This window comes from Arachis stenosperma, chromosome 4 (assembly GCF_014773155.1).
Source record: "Arachis stenosperma cultivar V10309 chromosome 4, arast.V10309.gnm1.PFL2, whole genome shotgun sequence".
Lineage (NCBI taxonomy): Eukaryota > Viridiplantae > Streptophyta > Magnoliopsida > Fabales > Fabaceae > Arachis > Arachis stenosperma.
Window position 1 is genome coordinate 128,043,264 of NC_080380.1, and position 5,451 is coordinate 128,048,714.

Genomic DNA, 5,451 nt, shown 5'->3' on the forward strand with positions numbered 1-5,451 from the left:
TTTCTCCTTCTTTTTCTCTATTTTTTTTTTTTTTGTATTCACTGCTTTTTCTTGCTTCAAGAATCATTTTTTATGATTTTTCAGATCCTCAGTAACATGTCTCCTTTTTCATCATTCTTTCAAGAGCCAACAATTTTAACATTCATGAACCACAAATTCAAAAGACATATGCACTGTTTAAGCATACATTCAGAAAACAACAAGTATTGTCACCACATCAAACTAATTAAGCTAGTTTTAAAGATGAATTTGAAATCCTGTACTTCTTGTTCTTTTGTGATAAAAACAGTTTTCATTTAAGAAAGGTGATGGATTCATATTCATAGCTTTAAGGCATAGACACTAAGACACTAATGATCATAAGACACAAACATGGATAAACATAAAGCATAATTTTCGAAAAACAGAAAAATAAAGAACAAGGAGATTAAAGAACGGGTCCACCTCAGTGATGGCGGCTCTTTCTTCTTCTTGAAGATCCTATGGAGTGCTTGAGCTCCTCAATGTCTCTTCCTTGTCTTTGTTGCTCCTCCCTCATGATCCTTTGATCTTCTCCAATTTCATGGAGGAGGATGGCATGTTCTTGGTGCTCCACCCTTAATTGTCCCATGTTGGAACTCAACTCTCCTAGGGAGGTGTTCAGTTGCTCCCAAATAGTCTTGTGGAGGAAAGTGCATCCCTTGAGGTATCTCAGGGATCTCATGATGAGAGGGGTCTCTTGTTTGCTCCATCTTCTTCTTAGTGATGGGCTTGAGGTCATGCCTTCTCAGTTGAACCGGCTTTGGATGCCATAAATGGTTATGGAAAAACAAAAAGCAATGCTTTTACCACACCAAACTTAAAAGGTTTGCTCGTCCTCGAGCAAAAGAAGAAAGAAGAGAGTAGAAGAAGAAGAAATGGAGGAGAGGGAGATGGCTTTGTGGTTCGGCCAGAAGGGGAAGAAGTAGTGGTTTATGAAGGATGGATGTGAGTGGTGAAGAGAAAGAGATGTTGAGGTGATTGGTGAATGGGTGAAGAAGAAGAGAAAGAGTGGTGGGGTTTATGGGGATCCTGTGGGGTCCACAGATCCTTAGGTGTCAAGGAAAAGTCATCCCTGCACCAAATGGCATCAAAATCCACGTTTTGAGCCATTTCTGGCGTTAAACGCCGGGCTGGTGCCCATTTCTGGCGTTTAACGCCAGGTTCTAGCCCTTTCCTGGCGTTTAACGCCAGTCTGGTGCCCCTTTCTGGCGTTAGACGCCCAGAATGGTGCCAGACTGGGCGTTAAACGCCCAACTGCTAGGCTTACTGGCGTTTAAACGCCAGCAGCATCTTCCTCCAGGGTGTGCTGTTTTTCTTCCTGTTTTTCATTCTGTTTTTGCTTTTTTTCATTGTTTTTGTGACTTCTTATGATCATCAACCTACAAAAAAGATAAAATAACAAAAGAAAATAGTTAACTATAAAACATTGGGTTGCCTCCCAACAAGCGCTTCTTTAATGTCATTAGCTTGACAGAGGACTCTCATGGAGCCTCAGAAATACTCAGAACCGTGTTGGAACCTCCCAACACCAAACTTAGAGTTTGAATGTGGGGGTTCAACACCAAACTTAGAGTTTGGTTGTGGCCTCCCAACACCAAACTTAGAGTTTGACTGTGGGGGCTCTGCTTGGCTCTGTTTTGAGAGAAGCTCTTCATGCTTCCTCTCCATGATGACAGAGGGATATCCTTGAGCCTTAAACACATAGGATTTTTCATTCACTTGAATGATCAGTTCACCTCCATCAACATCAGTCACAGCCTTTGCTGTGGCTAGGAAGGGTCTGCCAAGGATGATGGATTCATCCATGCACTTCCCAGGATCTTGTCTCTTTTGAGGTAATTTCTGCCTAGACAAGTCATCCAGTTCTTTGGTGAGCAAAGGGGGTTCATCCTCCCAAGTCTCATTTCCAAATAACTTGTCATTTAGCTTCATGATTGCTCCAAGGTATTTAGCAACTTGCTCTTCAGTGACATACTCATCCTCTTCAGAGGAAGAATACTCATCAGAGCTCATGAAAGGCAGAAGTAAGTCCAATGAAATCTCTATGGTCTCATTTTGAGCCTCAGATTCCCATGGTTCCTCATTGGGGAACTCAGAGGAGATTGGTGCACGCCCGTTGAGGTCTTCCTCAGTGGCGTCCACCTCCTCTCTTTCCTCTCCATATTCGGCCATGGTTATGGCTTTGCACTCTCCTTTTGGATTTTCTTCTGTATTACTTGGGAGAGTTCTAGGAGGGAGTTCAGTAACTTTCTTGCTCAGCTGTCCCACTTGTGCCTCCAAATTCCTAATGGAGGACCTTGTTTCAGTCATGAAACTTTGAGTGGTTTTGATTAGATCAGAGACCATGGTTGCTAAGTCAGAGGTATTCTGCTTAGAACTCTCTGTCTGTTGCTGAGAAGATGATGGAAAAGGCTTGCCATTGCTAAACCTATTTCTTCCACCATTATTGTTGTGGAAACCTTGTTGAGGTCTCTCTTGATTCTTCCATGAGAAATTTGGGTGATTTCTCCATGAAGAATTATAGGTGTTTCCATAGGGTTCTCCTAGGTAATTCACCTCTTCCATTGAAGGGTTCTCAGGATCATAAGCTTCTTCCTTAGATGAAGCATCCTTAGTACTGTTTGGTGCATTTTGCATTTCAGACAGACTTTGAGAAATCAAATTGACTTGTTGAGTCAATATTTTATTCTGAGCCAAAATGGCGTTCAGAGTGTCAATCTCAAGAACTCCTTTCTTCTGATTAGTCCCATTGTTCACAGGATTCCTTTCAGAAGTGTACATGAATTGGTTATTTGCAACCATTTCAATTAGCTCTTAAGCCTCTGTAGGCGTCTTCTTCAGATGAAGAGATCCTCCAGCAGAGCTATCCAAGGACATCTTAGATAGTTCAGAGAGACCGTCATAGAAAATACCTATGATGCTCCATTCAGAAAGCATGTCTGAGGGACATTTTCTGATTAATTGTTTGTATCTTTCCCAAGCTTCATAGAGGGATTCTCCATCCTTCTGTCTGAAGGTTTGGACTTCCACTCTAAGCTTACTCCATCTTTGAGGTGGAAAGAACTTTGCCAAGAAGACATTGACTAGCTTTTCCCAAGAGTCCAGGCTTTCTTTAGGTTGAGAATCCAACCATATTCTAGCTCTGTCTCTTACAGCAAAAGGGAATAGCATCAGTCTGTAGACCTCAGGGTCAACCCCATTAGTCTTGACTGTGTCACAGATTTGCAAGAACTCAGCTAAAAACTGATGAGGATCTTCCATTGGAAGTCCATGGAACTTGCAATTCTGTTGTATTAGAGAAACTAATTGAGGCTTAAGCTCAAAGTTGTTTGCTCCAATGGCAGGGATAGAGATGCTTCTCCCATAGAAGTCGGGAGTAGGTGTAGTAAAGTCACCCAGCACCTTCCTTGCATTGTTGGCATTGTTGTTGTTTTCGGCTGCCATGTGTTCTTCTTCTTTGAAGAATTCGGTCAGGTCCTCTAAAGAGAGTTGTGTTTTGGCTTCTCTTAGCTTTCTCTTCAAGGTCCTTTCAGGTTCAGGGTCAGCTTCAACAAGAATGCCTTTGTCTTTGTTCCTGCTCATATGAAAGAGAAGAGAACAAGAAAATATGGAATCCTCTATGTCACAGTATAGAGATTCCTTGAGGTGTCAGAGGAAAAGAAAGGTAGAAAACAGAAGTAGAAAATTCGAACTTGTCCAAGAAGATGGAGTTCGAATTTTGCATTAAGGGATAGTGTTAGTCCAAAAATAGAAGGATGTGAGAAGAAGGGAAGTAATTTTCGAAAATTAAGTAAAAGATTTTGAAAACATTTTGAAAAACACTTAATTGATTTTCGAAAATAAGAGTGAAAAAGAAATCAAGTGATTTTTGAAAAAGATTTTGAAATTAGACATCAAAAAGATTTGATTGAAAATTATTTTGAAAAAGATGTGGTTAAAAAGATATGATTGGTTTTAAAAAGATGTGATTGAGAAGATATGATTTGAAAACAATTTTAAAAAGATATGATTTGAAAACAATTTGAAAAGATATGATTTTAAAAATTAATGACTTGCCTAACAAGAAAAGATATGATTCAAGCATAAAATCTTCCTTAACAGAAAAGGCAAAAAATGTTCAATCAAATCATTAATTGTTAGTAAGTATCTTTGAAAAAGGAAAGAAATTGATTTTGAAAACATTTGATTGAAAAGATATGATTTGAAAAAGATTTGATTTTGAAAAACTTTGAAAACTTGAAAAAAAAATTGATTTGAAAAACAAAATCTTCCCCCTAGCACCATCCTGGCGTTAAACGCCCAGAATGTGCACATTCTGGCGTTTAACGCCCAAACCTATACCTTTTTGGGCGTTAAACGCCCAACCAGGCACCCTGGCTGGCGTTTAAACGCCAGTCTGCCTTCTTCACTGGGCATTTTTGAATGCTCAGCTTTTTCTGTATAATTCCTCTGCAGTATGTTCTGAATCTTCAATTCTTTGTATCATTGACTTGAAAAGACACAAATTAAAAATATTTTTGGATTTTTGATAATTAAAATGCAACAAGAATCAAATAACAATGCATGCAAGACACCAAACTTAGCAGTTTGTATACTATTGACACTAACTACATGAGAATGCATATGGGAAACACAAAACACTAAAGTCAATAGAATTCAAAGATCAAAACAAGAAAATCATCAAGAACAACTTGAAGATCAATGAGGACACATGCATGAATGCAATAAGAACAAAAACATGCAATTGATACTAAACTTAAGATGAGACTCTAGACTCAAACAAGACATATTTTTGGATTTTATGATTTTGTAAATTTTTTGTGCTTTTTTCGAAAATTATATGGAAGAGAAAATAAAGGTATCAAAATTCTTAATGAGAATTCCAGGAATCATGCAATGCTAGTCTAAAGCTTTAGTCTAAAGGAATTAGACATAGCTAGCTAAGCTTCAGCAAGACATTGCATTCAAGAGCTAAATTGATGATGATCAATCAGCTTTGGTGATGATAAGAACATCACCTTGAAACACTAGAATTCATTCTTAAGAACTCTGAAGAAAAATGCCTAATCTAAGCAACAAGATGAACCGTCAGTTGTCCATACACAAGAACAATCCCCGGCAACGGCGCCAAAAACTTGGTGCGCGAAATTGTGATCACTACAACTTCACACAACTAACCAGCAAGTGCACTGGGTCGTCCAAGTAATACCTTACGCGAGTAAGGGTCGATCCCACGGAGATTGGTGGTATGAAGCAAGCTATGGTCATCTTGTAAATCTCAGTCAGGCAGACTCAAATGGGTATAGATGATGAACGAAAATAACATAAAGATAAAGATAGTGATACTTATGCATATCATTGGTGTAAGAGCTTCAGACAAGTGTATGAAGATGCCTTCCCTTCCGTCTCTCTGCTTTCCTACTGCCTTCA

General features: G+C 39.1%; 1 non-coding gene across 1 annotated transcript; it reads left to right on the forward strand.

The window, feature by feature from the left end:
• Positions 1-2,952: 2,952 nt before the first annotated feature.
• LOC130977588 (small nucleolar RNA R71) lies at positions 2,953-3,060 on the forward strand. Its single transcript, XR_009085274.1, has one exon. It is a non-coding gene; the product is annotated as a small nucleolar RNA R71 (small nucleolar RNA).
• The last annotated feature ends 2,391 nt before the right edge of the window (positions 3,061-5,451 follow it).